This window comes from Macaca mulatta, chromosome 7 (assembly GCF_049350105.2).
Source record: "Macaca mulatta isolate MMU2019108-1 chromosome 7, T2T-MMU8v2.0, whole genome shotgun sequence".
NCBI lineage: Eukaryota > Metazoa > Chordata > Mammalia > Primates > Cercopithecidae > Macaca > Macaca mulatta.
The window spans coordinates 138,388,334-138,404,797 of NC_133412.1; the positions used below are offsets into that span (position 1 = coordinate 138,388,334).

The 16,464-nt window shown below is 46.8% G+C and overlaps 1 protein-coding gene and 1 pseudogene across 2 annotated transcripts in view; both read left to right on the forward strand.

Annotated features, from left to right (window-relative positions):
* The first annotated feature begins 714 nt into the window (after positions 1–714).
* Positions 715–2,937, forward strand: LOC711955 (polypyrimidine tract-binding protein 1-like; annotated as a pseudogene).
* Positions 2,938–6,447: 3,510 nt separating this feature from the next.
* Positions 6,448–16,464, forward strand: part of FUT8 (fucosyltransferase 8) — a 472,318-nt gene continuing 462,301 nt past the window's right edge. The window contains exon 1 of one of the 2 annotated variants that reach the window (XM_077938183.1): positions 6,448–6,517. The gene's annotated coding sequence lies outside the window, so the exon portion shown is untranslated. Of the gene's footprint in view, positions 6,518–9,250; positions 9,422–16,464 lie in introns of those variants that run through there. The other variant, XM_077938188.1, reaches the window with a different exon arrangement.

Consider the following 16,464-nt stretch of genomic DNA (forward strand, 5'->3'; position numbering starts at 1 on the left):
ATACCTGCATCATTCAAAGATAAATATTTTCCAATGACCAATGAATGCATTGTATTACAAAATCATGCATGGGTAAAAGATCCATTCTAAGTACACAGCAAACCAGTGGATTTTAATGTAACAGAACACGAAAAGTTTCTTGACATAATTTCAGACTTCACATTGCAACTAACCTTTAAGACACTTGTTTTGGTGTAGTATCAAAATAGAATATCCACAATTATCTAAGAGGACTATTAAATACTCTTCCCTTTTCCAGCTACATAGTTGTGTGAAGCTGGATTTTCTTCACACATTTTGACCAAACCAACATATTGCAATATACTGAATGCAAAAGTAAATATTTGAGAATCCATTTATCTTCTGTTAATGCACACATTTAAAAAATTTCAAAATATTTCACAATGCAAAACAATGCCATTTTTCAAAAATGTAAAATAATGTCATTTTTCTTGCTGAAAATTTTGTTTGGATGATATGATTTTTAAAAATAGAAATATGGGCTGGGCAGAGTGGCTCATGCCTGTAATTCCAGCACTTCTGGAGGCCAAGGCAGGTGAATCACCTGAGGTCAAGAGTTCGAGACCACCCTCGCCAACGTGGAGAAACCCAAACCCTCTCTCTACTAAAAATACAAAAATTAGCTGGGCATGCGCTTGTAATCCCAGCTACTCGGAAGGCTGAGGCAGGAGAATCACTTGAACGCAGGAGGCAGAGGTTCCAGTGAGCCAAGATCGTGCCACTGCACTCCAGCCTGCGCAACAGAGCAAGACTCTCTCTCAAAAGTAAATAAACGAATAAAAAATAAAATATTCCGGCGCCTCCACTCCATCCCCGCGGGTCTGCTGTGAGTGCCATGGACGGCATTGTCCCAGATATAGCAGTTGGTACAAAGCAGGGATCTGACGAGATTTTCTCTACTTGTGTCACTAACTGACCATTTATCATGAGCAGCAACTCGGCCTCTGCAGCAAATGGAAATGGCAGCAAGAAGTTCAAAGGTGACAGCAGAAGCACCGGTGTCCCCTCCAGGGTGACCCACATCTAGAAGCTCCCATCGACGTCACCGAAGGGGAGGTGATCTCCCTGGAGCTGCCCTTTGGGAAGGTCGCTAATCTCCTGATGCTGAAGGGGAAAAACCAGGCCTTCATCGAGATGAGCACGGAGGAGGCTGCCAACACCATGGTGAACTACTGCACCTCGGTGACACCCGTGCTGCGCAGCCAGCCCATCTACATCCAGTTCTCCAACCACAAGGGGCTGAAGACCGACAGCTCTCCCAACCAGGCGCAGGACCCGGCGGCCCTCAGGCGTCCATTCGGGGAACCTGGGCTTGGCTGCCTCGGCGGTGGCCGTAGACGCAGGGATGGCAATGGCCCGGCAGAGCCCAGTGCTCAGGATCATCGTGGAGAACCTCGTCTAGCCAGTGACTCTGGATGTGCTGCACCAGATTTTCTCCAAGTTCGGCACATTGTTGAAGACCATCACCTTCATCAAGTTCCACAGCCAGTTCCAGGCCCTGCTGCAGTACGCCGACCCCGAGAACGCCCAGCGTGTCAAGCTGTCGCTGGACTGGCAGAACACCTACAACGCCTGCCACTCGCTGTGCATCGACTTCCCCAAGCTCATCAGTCTCAACGTCAAGTACAACAATGACAAAAGCCGCGACTACCACGCCCAGACCTGCCCTCTGGGGACAGCCAGCCCTCGCTAGACCGGACATGGCCGCGGCCTTCGACCTTTTAGTTCCCAACATCCACGGAGCCCTGGTACCCCTGGCTATCCCCTCCGCGGCGGCGGCAGCTGCAGCGGCAGGCCGGATCGCCATCCCGGGCCTGGCGGGGGCAGGAAATTCTGTCTTACTGGTCAGCAACCTCAACCCAGAGAGAGTCACACCCCAAAGCCTATTTTGTGTGCGTGTGTGTGTGTGTGTGTGTGTGTGTGTGTGACGGAGTCTTGCTCTGTTGCCCAGGCTGTAGTGCAATGGCGTGATCTCGGTTCATTGCAACCTCTCCCTCCCGGGTTGAAGCGATTCTCCTGTCTCAGCCTCCGGAGTAGCTGGGATTACAAGCGCGCCACCACGCCCGGCTAATTTTTGTATTTTTAGTAGAGACGGGGTTTCATCATGTTGGTCAGGCTGGTCTCGAACTCCTGACCTCATGATCCTCCTGCCTCAGCCTCCCAAAGTGATGGGATTACAAGTGTGAGCCACCGCGCCCATCCCCCAAAGCCTCTTTATTCTTTTCAGCGACTAGGGGTACGTGCAGCACGTGAAGATCCTGGTCAATAAAAAGGAGAACGCCCTGGTGAAGATGGCGGACGACAACCAGGCCCAGCCGGCCATGAGCCACCTGAACTGGTACAAGCTGTACGGGAAGCCCACCCGCATCACCTCACCTGTATCACGCCCTTGAAGCACCAGAACGTGCAGCTGCCCCTCGAGAGCCGGCAGGACCAAGGCCTGACCAAGGACTATGGCAACTCGGCCCTGCACCGCTTCAAGAAGCCAGGCTTCAAGAACTTCCAGAACATATTCCTGCCCTCGGCCACTGTGCACCTCTCCAACATCCCGCCCTCAGTATCCGAGGAATATCTCAAGGTCTTCTCTTCCAGCCATGGGGGCGTCGTCAAACGACTCAAGTTCTTCCAGAAGGACCGCAAGATGGCGCTGATCCAAATGCGCTGCGTGGAGGAGGCGGTCCAGGCCCCCATTGACCTACACAACCACCATGTCTGGGAGAACCACCACCCGGGGGTCTCCGTCTCCAAGTCCACCATCTAGGGGTCTCAGGCCCCCCACGGCCGGGCCCCCTGGCGACAACTTCCATCATTCCAGAAAAAAGCCACTTTAAAAAGCAGCTGAAGTGACCTTAACTGATCATTTTATTTCTTTAAAAAGAAATCAGTTAAAAAAAAATTAAAAAAAAAGAAATCAGTTTACCTGTTTTTTAAAAAACTAAATCTAGTTCACCTTGCTAAAATAAATAAATAAATAAAATTAAAATAGAAATATGTTATTTATATTAACATGTAATGGGTTTATTATTGTGATCTTAAAATTGACAAATATTTTATATTTTCTGCCACTAACCTACATACATTTTAAGAGTATATAAAGGGGTCCTGAGACAAAAAAGTTTGAGAACTGCTGTATTACCCCATCTTGCCCTCCAGAATGTGGACCGAAGGGAAGTACTTCTTTCCTTTCTACTTAAATAACCCAGTGCGGTTACTATTTTATTTTAAAATCCAATCTACCCTCTTCCTCCAGAACTATTAAAAAGTAGACTGCAAAAGAACCATAGCTTCCTGAAATCAAAGGACCCAAAACAAAGAGAAGGCAAAAACAGCGAATAAAAGGACTTCTCCAGAGACTGGCAGGCCGACTAAAAGACCACTTCCCCTCTAGCCAGCCTGGTAGGAGTTGCCTATTCCTTTTTGCTTGGTTGTTCTCACACCCAGTCACCCACTCCCATCCCCTACATCCCAACCCCCATCCTGGAAAGCTATTGTTCTCCAGGGTCTCAAAACACAAAGGGACTTCATAAATCTTTGGGCTGACCCTCCACCCCATCCTCTCTCTGAGATTACAGTGCAGGGAAGGGCACTTTCAGATTCTGCCTGAGCCTCCACCAGCCCCCTGTTCTCAGGCTTGGAGCTGAGATGAAAAGGGAACACCACTGTTTCTGGCCTGAAAAGGAAATGTAAATCCCTTGCAAGCCAGAAGCTGCCAGAAGACCATTTGCCTGTTAGTAAACAAGGCGGCCTGAGCTATCTTTCTCCTCTTTAATAACCTGTGGGGCACCTATTGATTGCGCATGCTGGTCCCTCATAAATTAAAACAGGGATGCCTTCCGGTTGCTCTGTAGCTGCGTAGATGGTGAAATTGGCTCACTAATACTTCATGCTCATGGAGCACAGTGTATCACGCCACATAAACATGAAGAATATGTATCATCAGGCTCTGGGAATGCACGGAAAACAACCCCGGAAGCTTCTGGGCATGCTGCAGACTTTAATTAGGCAGTTTCTTCTACTAGGATTGGAGACCGGCAGAAACACCAATTGCATGCCTCCTGCTGCAGCCTGTTCTGCTTTCAAGTGGGAGGGAGGAGCAAGCCCTGGTGGGTAGGAGATGAGCCTGCTCCTCTCTCTACCCCTTTACCAGGATGGGCACCCGCAAGCAGAAAGGAATGTTCATCTCTCATGCTGTGGTAGAAAGAGCACCAAGTTAGCAGTCAGAAAACATTAAGAACTTCTGCTTTAGCCACTTACAGCTACATGATCATGGGCGCAAGTGCCTTAACCTCTCTGAATCACAGTATCTCATCTGGAAAGTGGACGAAGTAATAACACCTAGCTGCTTGTGAGGCTTGAGGAAAATAAGTCTTTCCTGGTGCCCAGTATGGTCTCAGTAAATACTGAAACTGAAATGGAAGCAGATGAAGAACAGGGTGGCAGGTAGAGGGCTGATACTATTTCTTTCTCCCACCTCCAAAATCTGGCATCAGGAACTTTCCACCACTACCCCTAGCCAACATTTTGCTCTTTAAGTAAGAAGTGAGGCCCTGCAACTCATAGCTTGATACATTGGAAATGTTTCTCTTACCCTTCTATCTTTCTGTGCCCGCTCCTGAGCTAGCTCTCAATTGAAAATTCATTTAGCAGGAAACCTCTCTAAAATGCATGGTAAACATCGAAAAACATGCTAGCATAGTTTACCATTCTACCAAAAACAGCTTAGCACCCACATGCCAACACTTGGCAGAACCTTCCGAGTTTCTCCAACTTTAAACAGGCCCTAGGCAACCAGATCCACTTATGCTTCTCAGAGTGTGTAGCATTTCATTACAGTTTTACCACAGTGCCCTTCCTCTGCCATTGCTAATTAAAATGAATGAGGACAATGTGGAAAGCCATATTTTGCTATTCCTGGAAATATCTGCTGCTCCAGGGTGGGTGTAGGACATTGAATGGTCCCCTCACCCTAAAGGATATGGTCGCATCCTGGAACTCATGGATGGGTCCAGGATGTGATTGGCTGTGAATGAAACAAAGCAAAAAAGGTCTTGGCACATGTAAAAATAAAGGATCTTAAAATGAGATGATCCTGGATTACCTGGGTGGGCCCTAAATCCAATGACAAGTATTTTTTGTTTTTTGTTTTTTGTTTTTTGTGTTTTTTTTTGAGACAGTGTTTCACTTTTGTTGCCCAAGCTGGAGTGCAATGGTGCGATCTCGGCTCACCACAACCTCCACCTCCCGGGTTCAAGCGATTCTCCTGCCTCAGTCCCCCAAGTAGCTGTGATTACAGGCATGTGCCACCACGCCCAGCTAATTTTGTATTTTTAGTAGAGATGGGGTTTCTCCATGTTGGTCAGGCTGGTCTTGAACTCCTGACCTCAGGTGATCCACCCACCTCGGCCTCCCAAAGTGCTGGGATTACAGGCGTGAGCCACCGCGCCCAGCCATGACAAGTGTTTTTATGAGACAGAAGAGGGTCCAGGGCAGTGGCTCACGCACGTAATCTCAGCCCTTTGGAAGGCCAAGGTGGGATGATCGCTTGAGACCAGCCCAGGCAACATGGTGAGACTCCATCTCTACAAAAAATTAGCCAGGCACAGTGGCACACACCTGTAACCCCAGCTACTCAGAAAGTTGAGATGGGAGAATCGCTTGAGCCTTGGAGGTCGAACCTGTAGTGAGCAGTGTTCACACCACTGCACTCCAGCCTGGGCGACAGAGCGAGACTCACTCTCAAAAACAGACAGACACACAGAAGAGGAGAAGGCCCAGAGGGGAAGTCCATGTGAAGATGGAGGCAGAGGCTGAAGTGATGCAGCCACAGGCCAAGGGACAATGAAGCCACCGGAAGCTGGAGAGGCCAGGGTGGATTGTCCACTAGAGGCTCTGGAAGGAGTGTGGCCCCACCAACACCTTGATTTTGGAGTTCTGGCTTCCAAACTGTGAGAGAATCAGTTTCTGGTGTTTTAGGCCACCCAGTTTGTGGTCATTTGGTTACATGCAACACACAGAAAAATGTCTGGTAGGATACATTCCATGGCAGATTGCTGGTAGTTGCTCTGTCCATTTTTCCTTCCTTTTTGGTAACAAAAACTGACTTTTGGGGGGATGGTCATGTGCTCAGTGAAAGCTTCCCTTTCCCAGCATCTCTTGCAGCGAGGTGTGGCCATAAGACTAAGTTTTGGCGAAAGAAGTATATACAAAGAAGTGTAAGAGACTTCTACAAAGTCTCTTTATGGGAGAATGTTATGGGTTCAATTGTCTCTCCCCCAAATTTATATATAGAAGCCCTAATCCCTCGTACCTCAGCATGTGACCTTATTTGGAATAGGGTGCTCGCAGATGTAATGAATTCAAATGAGGTCATGAGGGTGGGCCCTAATCCAATATAAACATGTCCTTATATAACAGGGAAAATTGGACACAGAAACACACACATATGAAGAATGCCATGTGACGACCAAGGCAGAGATTGAGGTGATGCTTCCACAAGGTAAGGAAACTCAAAGATTTCCAGCCAATCACGAGCAGCTAGGGGAGAGGCATGGGATGGATTTTTTCTTACAGTTTTCAGAAGGAACCAATCCTGACTGATACGTTGATGTTGGACTTCTAGCCTGCAGAACTGTGAGAACTGTGAGAGGATAAGTAAATATCTGTGCATAAGCCCTCGATTTGTGGTCCTTTGTCACAGCAGCCCTAGCAAACTAATACAGAGAGATATGCCCTTCCACTTTTCCATCTTGTTACCTAGTCCTAATATAGAAAGAGGGATGGTTTTCCATTAGCCATTGTGCTACATGAGGATGGGGGCCACATTCACAGATGGTAGGGCACGGAGCTAGAAGAAACTTGGGACCCTAAAAACTTCATGGAGTCGCCACATTAGCCCTGGACTACCTATCCCTTGGCTTATCTTTCTGAAAAATAAATCAAATTAAAGCTTTTGTTGTTATTGTTTTTTGAAACATGTAGTTGAAAATAATTTTTTTTTTTTGAGATGGAGTCTCTCTCTCTGTCACCTAGGCTGAAGTGCAGTGGTGCAACCTCCACCTCCCAGGTTCAAGCAATTCTCCTGTCTCAGCCTCCTGAGTAGCTGGGATTACAGGCATGCACCACCACGCCTGGCTAATTTTGTATTTTTAGTGGAGATGCAGTTTCACCATATTGGTCAGGCTGGTCTCGAACTCCTGACCTCAGGTGATCCGCCTACCTCGGCCTCCCAAAGTGCTGGGATTACAGGTGTCAGTCACTGTGCCTGGCCAGTTGAATATAATCTTAACCAATACACACACAATTTTGATAAATTAGTTCTTTGGGGAGAGGACTGGGATTGGACTGTCATAGGTAGGAAATGTTTGCTTTACCTGTATGTTTCAATTTTGATATCAGGAATGTACTTGTGTACTCTTTTGTAATTAAAAATAAATCTATTTTATAATAAATACATTACAAGGAAAAAAGAGGGATGAGAACCTGTAGATTCCAGAACACCTAAGAAATATGTCAACCATAACAGATGATTGGACGCAGGAAAAAAATAAAAAGAAATATATCAATCAATTGCAATGTATGAGTCTTATTTGGATCTTGATTTAAACCCCACATTTTTAAAATTTACATAATAATTGGGGAAATTTTAATATTAATCAGATATTTGATGATATTGAGGAATTACTGTTTTTATGAATGCTAACAATATTATAGTGATGTATTTAGAGTGTTCTTATCTTTTAGACTCTAAAACATGGTTTTCAACCTTGTCACTATTGTTATTTTGAGCCATATAGTTCTTTGTCGTGAGGAGCTGGCCTGTGCGTTGTAGAATGTTTTGTAGCAGCCCTGTTTCTACTCTGTCTTCTATCAGCTAGAGGCTGGGTGCACACCCCCTCCCCGCAACGCTGGAAAAGCAAAAAAAGTTCTCAACAAATTGCCAGATGTCCCCTAGGGGGCAAAACTGTCCTGGGCAGAGAATAACAGCTCTAAAATTTAGAGATACTGACTGGACTATTTATGGGTGAAATAATTCAATGACTAGATTTTACTTCAAAATTACCCAGGTGATGTGGGGGTGGGTGATGGGTAAAATATTCCACAATGGAAAGTTTAACATACATTTAAAATTTTTGAAAGACTCTATTTGGACTTCTCTTTCAATATGGGGAACTTAATATTCTCAAATAGTCTCTCACTATAAGACGGGAATATATTGGATAAAATGCAACAGATATTCACCTCCTCGGTCCAAGACCTTGCCTCATGTCTCCCACAAGAGCATTAAACTCCAAGGATCTAGGTTCCAAGTCTAACTGGGCAAGGCAAGTCCTCCCTCCCCACCCCTCCCCCTCCCCACCCAGGCATCCTCCATGCTGCGCCCGGGCATAGGGCATACGCAGCTAGGAGCTGCTCCTGAGTCTTCAGTTGCTTGGTAACCTTAACTCCTGAGATGTCCTCTCAGCTCCGCCCTCTGGGCCTCTTCCTTTCCCAATCCCCAAGCTTAAACTGGAGGGGCTGTGCTTGGAGCCAGATTCATTAGGGCCGTGCCTTGCCTATCCCTGTGAGGGCCCAGCCCATCAGCCTCCTCCTCACTGTTTCCAGGTGCTCTCTACAGAGCACTGAGCAGCCCACCCTTTCACCAGGCTCACACCTGCGCCCCTGTTCTCCACCAGCTGCCTCACTCCAGCCCCTGCTCGGGACAGCCAGGCCTTTCTAGGACCCACACGCCCCTGGGAGTCTCCGCTGAGACCAACTTTCACGCCCACCTGGTCTTCCCCAAGACCCGGAGCCTTTAGAGGTTTCATCAGAATTCCCTCAGGATGTGGGTTAGGAGTTGTCATCCAAGCCCATCAGGGGCCAGAGTGTAGGTGGGCCCAGGGGCCTCTGAGCTGGAGGTGAAAGGGGCTTGAAGGCCTCTGAGCGGAGCAGGAACCCGCCCTCTGGGGGCTTGGGAGCCGGCTCAGGTCCCAACACGAGGCGCTCTCTGCTTGCTTCAGGGGCCACCTGAAGGGAGAAGGGAGGCTGACCGTAGCTGCGACACCCCTTCAGTGCTGGACAGCGGGCGGGAAGCCCCTCTTGCACCGACTAGACCAGAACGGCAGACATTTTCCCTACAAGGAAGGGGAGCAAGATTGAGTAAGATAAGCCCGGTTATTTTTATACAGACATTGTTCTAACCACAATGACTGTTTTCGAAGGTGGGCGGTATTTGTTTGGTGGAAGGATCTTTGAGTTGAGAGGCAGCAGGATGCTTCAGCACCACCACTTCCTTTACTTTTCTGAGTGTTCCCTTATCAAGCCACCAGTTCGGATTCTGCTCCATTTTTTCTGCCCGGTAAAGAAGTAGAATGAGGTGAAATATGGCTACCTACTTGCCCCAGGGGGACAGTCATGGCCGCTGGTGAGTTTCAAGTGATTTGAGAGCTGTTGGTAGACTTAAGTGAGGAACTCTTTCCCTCTCCTTCATAGAAATGAAATAATGTGCAGGTTTCTAAGGGGACTTAGGAGTTGGAGAGGCCTGGGTTCAAATCCCAGAGCCTCCATATTTTGGTTGTGTGAAAAAAAACAGTGGGCAAGGTAGTCAACATGTCTGTGCCTCACCTTCCCCGTACATAAAATGGAAATAAGCCTACTTTTTCATAAGGTTGTTGTGTGGGTATTAAAGTCTCAGTAGATGCCTACTTGAAATATTTAGGGGGACAGCTGTGGCCAGACATGGTGGCTTATGCCTGTAATCCCAGCACTTTGGAAGGCTGAGGTGGTGGATCACCTGAGCCTAGGAGTTTGAGACCAGCCTGGGTAACATGGTGAAACCCCATCTCTACCAAAAATACAAAAAATTAGCTGGGCGTGTTGACGTTTGCCCGTGGTCCCAGCTACTATGGAGGCTGAGGAGGGAGAAGGTGGAGGTTGCTGTGAGCGCCATGACGCTATAGCCTGGGCAACAGTGAGACTCCCATCTCAAATAATAATAATAATAATAATAATAATAATAATAAGGCTGTGCCCATGATCATAACGATAGCTGCAACGTATTGAAAGCCTGCTCTCAGAGATAAAGACTCTTTCCATCCTTAGGCCCTGTTGTCTAGCAACTGAGTAAATTCAGAGAAGGAAGAGCTGACTGGCAAAGAGGTAGCAATGGAGAGCCATTTAAGATGTTGGGGCAAGAAAGTTATTTAAATGATCAATTATAGGCACAATGTGACTAATACTATTTGAAGGCGGAGGCCTATTGAGTTCTTAGAGGTGTTTGGGGTTAGGGCTAACCAAAAATGGTGCTCCTAGCCTTTGATTGTGGACACTTGTTTCTGCCTGCCCACCATCCCTCCTCCATCCTGAATACCAAGTGTTTCTTTGGGAACCACCCACCTTCCACTCTCTGTTCATGTAGCTCAAGTGAGGTTGACCTCAGTCCCTGGCTCCAGGGGTGGGTCCTAACCCAGGACCGGCTAATGCAGTCATAATGAGTGGTTGAGGAGTAATCCCTTTGTCCAGAGTGAGCCAATGAGAGTCAGCATTGGGACTTCTGCTGAAACAGGCACCCTTTCTCCACTGGGGTTGCAAAGTGAGAGAATGTAAGCCGAAGACAATGGCAGCCATCTTTACCACTGCATGTGTAGAGTCTGCTGGAGAGCAAGGACAACAGAGAGACAAAGCAAATCCAAGGGAGAGATAGATTTCTTGTTGCCCTTGTTGAGCACGTGGAGCTAGCCATTCCTGAAGATGTCAAATATCGATCTATGTGAGCTAACATTTATCACCTTTTGAAAGATATTTGAACTGAGTTTCTGTTAGTGGCAACTAAAGGAATTGTGACTAATTCATCTTTCTATTTATTTTTTATTTTGATGAAAAATTTGTAATTGTTACATTATGGCATAAAAACAGAACTCTGACATGTTTGGCAACATACTTTTGACAGTTTTATCTCTTTCTGACAAGGACATGCTGGGAAGTTGTGGGAACATATCTCCTGTGTCCATCCCCCTCCTTTCAAAGTATATTTTTATTCAGAGATACATAAATGTATGCTAATGATATGATGATGATGATGATCAGAACTGTGCTCCGAGAAGATTATAGCAACCATGAGTAGGATTAGAGTAGGGAGAGACAAGGGGCAAAAATACCCCTGAGGAAGCCAATATAATAATTCAAATGATAAGTAGGAAGGATTGTCTCAAGGTGGTAGCTGCAGAAATGGGAAAGAGAGACCTGCAGAGGTGGGATCATTGTAGTTTGGCAACAAATTAAAGGGTAAATGAGTGAAAATAAAATGCTTTTATCTACAAGGCCCTACAGAAACTGATTTCCCCCCACCCCCACTTTATCCCTGATTTTTTTCTTATCATTCTTTCTCTTGCCTGGTCTGCCCAGCTATGTTGGTCTTTGCATTTACTGTGCCCTGTGCTTGGGACACTCGTACTCCAGAGGTCCCTTGGCTCATGTCTTCACTTCCTCAGACCTCTGTATCACATCAAAAGGATTCCCTTCATTCCCCATCTATTATTGCATCCCCCACCCTAAGCATTCCTTATATTTGCTTATTAATTTTTCCCCGGGTCGGGCAAAAATTAATTCTAGCACTTTGGGAGCTCAACATGGGTGGGTCACTTGAACTCAGTTCAAGTTCAGCCTTGAGTCCCAGAGGCAGAGGCTGCAGTGAACTGAGATCACAACATCTATTCCAGCCTGGGTGACAGAACAAGAGCCTGTCTCAAAAAAGAAACTTTAAGGAATTTTTTTTTTTTTTTTTGAGTGGTGTCTCACTTTTTTGCCCGGTCTGTAGTACAGTGGCATGATCTCGGCTCACTGCAATCTCCAGCTCCCGGGTTCAAGCAATTCTGCCTCAGCCTCCCGAGTAGCTGGGATTATAGGTGCACGCCACCACACCTGGCTAATTTTTGTATTTTTAATAGAGATGGGGTTTCACCATGTTGGCCAGGCTGGTCTCAAACTCCTGACCTCAAGTGATCCACCCACCTCAGCCTCCCAAAGTGCTGGGATTACAGGCATGAGACACCGCACTCGGCCATAAAAATTTTTGAAAAATAATGTTGCCCATAGTACTTAGTACTTAACTCTCTCTCTCTCTCTCTCTCTCTCTCTCTCTATATATATACACACACACACACACACACACACACATATACACACACATACATACACACACACACACACACACACACACATATATATATATTTTTCCCCCCCGTCTCTCTTGACTAAAATGCAAGTTCCATGAGGGCTCCATGACTTTTGTTCACTGCTGAGTCCCCAGCACCTAGGACAGAACCTGGCACAGAGGAGGTACTCAATGAATGTGAGTCAATATTACAAATCTTGAACAACTGGAACAATGCCATGGCATTGACAAATGCGGAAATATGGGGAAGATGAGTGGGAGCAGGGTTGGTGGGGTGGAGGGGTGAGAGGGTGAGTCATTTAGAACCCATGGGATTTAAGCTTAGCTGTGTAAATGACAATAAAGCCTGATGGTTGAAATGCTGGCCTGGTGCTCAGGAGCAGCCAGAGGTGAGGGTCTATTGGGGAATTACACATCAAAAGTTGGTGGAGGCTGCGAAGTCAGTGAAATCTCTGGGGAGACCATGGGAAGAGAGAGGTGAGACCTGGGGATGAAGTCCTAAGATGACCAACCTATTTTTTTTTCCAGGACTTTACTGGCTTAAAAACTAAAAGTCCAGGCCAGGCGTGGTGGCTCACACCTGTAAACCCAGCACTTTGGGAGGATAAGGTGGGTGAATCAGCTGAGCCCAGGAGTTTGAGATCAGCCTGGCCACCATGGCTAAACCTTGCCTCTACTAAAAATACAAAAATTAGCCAGGCATGGTGGCGCGTGCCTGTAGACTCAGCTAATTGGGAGACTGAGGCATGAGAATCTCTCGAATCCGGGAGACAGAGATTGTAGTGAGCTGAGATCCAACGACAGTACTCCAGCCTGAGTGACAGAGCAAGTCTGTTTCAAAAAACAAAAATGAACAAAAAACTAAAAGTCCACATCTTGGGAACCCCCTTGGTCCCAGGCAAACTGAAACAGTCGGTCAACCTAAGAAGGTGGAAGAATGGGGAAGTGCCAGGTAGAGGAAGCAAAGGCCAGCAGCCCAGAGCTTCTTCCCAGAACCCGAGGAAGGGAGGGCTTAGGAGGACAGGGCTCCTTCCTTCTCCTGCCCAAGACCAGTTTGGTTCTGACCTTCTAAGCCCAGAAAGCCTGAATTACCTCTGAGTTCCTGACCCCCACACCTCCCAGCAACACTGGATAGCTTCCTGATAAGCCAGGTAACTGGTTTGGTTCCAGGGCTTGGTCCCAGTTCATACTTTTTCCAAAAGTATGAACCCTTAAATTGTGGGTCAAGAGGGTTTCGGTGGTGCCCTGGGTAAGGAGTTCTCAGTTGGTGATCGTTGTCTGCTTGTCCTAAGATGGAGCTTAAGAGTGTAAATGACTCTGCAGCCACTGTGGCTAAGGAAACAGCAAGCTGCCTCTCCTCTTGTAAACAATGCAGGCCAAGATTAGCAGCACTTGTAAGGCGCCAGCTCTTACAAGTGGGCACTGCATTGTGCTCACCACTAAATTTCAAATAAGGAAGATTATTGCTGGATGTGTAGAAACAAAAAAGAGGCTGGGTGCGGTGCTTCCCGCCAGTAATCCCGGCACTTTGGAAGGCCGAGGTGGGCGGATCACAAGGTCAGGAGTTCAAGATCAGCCTGGCCAATATGGTGAAACCCTGTCTCTACTAAAAATAGAAAAATTAGCTGGGCGTAGTGCTGGCTGCCTGTAGTCTCAACTACTCGGGAGGCTGCGTCAGGAGAATCGCTTGGACCGGGAAGCAGAGGTTGCAGTGAGCCAAGATCACGCTACTGTACTCCAGCCTGGGTGACAGAGCAAGACTCTGTGTCAAAAAACAAAAACAAAAACAAAAACAAAAAAACAAAAAAACCCCAAAAAAACGAACAGAAAAGAAAGGAGAAAAGAAACAAGAAACACAAAAGAACTCAAGGGAACATTTCCAACTTCTTTTTAACTTGGCAGTACAGTGACCTAAACCAGAATGTGGAGCCTTGATTACTGTAAAGAGCAAGTAAGACAGAACTTAGAAAATATCTTATACATTTTAAATAATGCTGCAAATATAAAGTCCTGTCACTGAGTCTTGTTTGAAATAAAAGAACTATCAATATTTGATCAATAGAAAACTTGGTTCTTGTCCTTAGAGAGCTTTATGGCTTACCTGCAGAGGCTTATAAGAATTTAGCTATATTCACTTGGCAGTATATAAGGGAATAGAAATAAATATTGTGTCAACTCCCTGACTCTCACCCCTTCCCAGTTCTCTAACCCACAACACACATATCCTCCTTTCTTTCTTTTTTTTTAAACAGGGTCTCGCTCTGTTACCCAGGCTGGGATGTAGTGGCACGATCATAGGTCATTGCAGTCTCAACCTCCAGGGCTCAAGTGATTCTCCCACTTCAGCCTTCCAAGTAGCTGAGACCATAGGTGTATGCCACCACACCCAGTTAACTTTTTTATTTTTTGTAGAGATGGGGGTCTCGCTGTGTTGCCCGGGCTAGTCTTGAACTCTTCGACTCAAGCAATCCTCCCACCTCGGCCTCCCAAAGTGCTGGGATTACAGGTGTGAGCCACCACACCCAGCCATATCCATCTTTCTTTTTTTTTTTTTGAGACGGAGTCTTGCTCTGTCACCCAGGCTGGAGTGCAGTGGCCGGATCTCAGCTCACTGCAAGCTCCGCCTCCCGGGTTTACGCCATTCTCCTGCCTCAGCCTCCCGAGTAGCTGGGACTACAGGCGCCCGCCACCGCGCCCGGCTAGTTTTTTGTATTTTTAGTAGAGACGGGGTTTCACCGTGTTAGCCAGGATGGTCTCGATCTCCTGACCTCGTGATCCGCCCGCCTCGGCCTCCCAAAGTGCTGGGATTACAGGCTTGAGCCACCGCGCCCGGCCTTCCATCTTTCTAATGAGCATGGACAAACATGCCCTAATTCATTCAGACCAGAAGGTGATGGGGAATGTTTCCAGTCACCTTTCTTTACCCACAGACTTATTCTGGGAAGAAAGGGTCAAGATTGGCCGGGCACAGTGAACATTTAAAGCAGACTCAAATAGGTGGCCTATAGATACTTATTGAATTAAATTTCTAGGCCATGTATTAAAGCCCAGACTTGCCACATTCTTGATCCTTTCTTTTTTCTTTTCTTTTTTTTTTTTTGAGATGGAGCCTCACTCTGTCGCCCAGGCTGGAGTGCAGTTGTGCAATCTTGGCTTACTGCAACCTCCACCTTGTGGTTTCAAGCAATTCTCCTGCCCCAGCCTCCTGAGTAGCTGGGATTATAGGCGCCTGCCACCATGCCTGGCTAATTTTTGTATTTTTAGTAGAGACAGGTTTTCACCATGTTGGTCAGGCTGGTCTCAAACTCCTGCCTCGGCCTCCCAAGTAGCTGGGATTACAGGCATGCGCCACCACACCCGGCTAATTTTTGTGTTTTTAGTAGAGAAGGGGTTTCTCCATGTTGGTCAGGCTGGTCTCGAACTCCCAACCTCAGGTGACCTCAGGTGATCCTCCTGCCTCTGACTTCCAAAGTGCTGGGATTACAGGTGTGAGCCACTGGGCCTGGCCATGGAAACATGAACATTTCAAGCAGACTTTATACTTCATGAAGACTAGGCCATCAAGTGGATGAGTCAAGGTGTAGAAGAATGACTGAGTGTGGCATTTGAAAAAATAGCGGCAAGACTTTCTGCTGAGATCCAGCTTGAAAAGGAAGGGGGAATGTTTTATCTTGCCTTAAAAAATATGGGTTGCTGTTGGCAGTATAAAAAGAATCCATGGCTCTTAAGAAGTTAAGGGGCTTGGCCGGGCGCGGTGGCTCAAGCCTGTAATCCCAGCACTTTGGGAGGCCGAGACGGGCGGATCACAAGGTCAGGAGATCGAGACTATCCTGGCTAACACGGTGAAACCCCGTCTCTACTAAAAAAATACAAAAAAAAAAACTAGCCAGGCGAGGTGGTGGGTGCCTGTAGTCCCAGCTACTCGGGAGGCTGAGGCAGGAGAATAGCGTAAACCCGGAGGCGGAGCTTAGTGAGACTCCGTCTCAAAAAAAAAAAAAAAAAAAAAAAAAAAAAAAAAAAAAAAAGAAGTTAAGAGGCTTAAATGGAGAAACCTCCACACCCTAGGATTTGAGTAGATAACCTAGCACTTCAGGCATTTAAGACTCCAAGTCTTTCTGGAACATGAAGGCCCATGGTGCCGGGGAAAAGCATTTGCAACTTCTCCTATCCTGATGAATTTATAGAATCCATCAGGATAGGAGAGATTATGCTTTGGTAACAATGAATCTCTAATCTCACTGGCTTGATACAGTAAAGCATTCATTTCTTGTTGATGCTGCATGTCCAATGTAGAT